We start from the raw sequence: 636 nt of genomic DNA, 5'->3' as shown, positions 1-636 counted from the left end.
AACTCTTATTTTCCTCTTTGCAAAGAAAGCATCAAAATCAATTTTAGGGGAATAAATAATAAATTTCCATCTCTAATCCGTTTCCCGTAAATTAATATGAATATATTATGTACTTCTTACGTAATGCTTTGTTTCTCTATTAAGTAGACATATCTGACGCGCCACAGACATAAAGCAACAGAAATGTAAGCAATTAAACGCAGTTCACACTTGCCCGTAAGGTCTGCCGGTGACGGGCCCGACACCGTCAAAACGGCCGAATCTGACGGAGCGACGGCCGTCAGGTCGACGGGCATGTGTGAACCGGCAGCGTTTGACGGTCGGCAACAGCTGACTGCGCCGGCGCCGGACCTGACGGCCGTCGCTTTGGAAAGTTCAGCAATGTTCAACTTTTGACGGTGACGGGCCCGTCGGTTTGAATATCTGCGTGTTGGAGGAAGAGGAAAAGGAACGTTCTCATGCAGCATTAAGCTTATATGCTTTTTTAAGAGTATTTATACCAATTTCCATCCATTTTTTAGATGAAAGTGTTTATTACGGCACGATATCTTGAGATTCGATCCCTGATTTAAATCAGCGAACCTATGTGTCTTTCATTTGAATAAAATTGCAGCAATATTTGACATAAAATGTAAA

Source organism: Amphibalanus amphitrite, unplaced genomic scaffold (assembly GCF_019059575.1).
Source record: "Amphibalanus amphitrite isolate SeventyFive unplaced genomic scaffold, NRLGWU_Aamphi_draft 000191F_arrow, whole genome shotgun sequence".
Taxonomy (NCBI): domain Eukaryota; kingdom Metazoa; phylum Arthropoda; class Thecostraca; order Balanomorpha; family Balanidae; genus Amphibalanus; species Amphibalanus amphitrite.
This window is presented reverse-complemented; position numbering follows the sequence as displayed.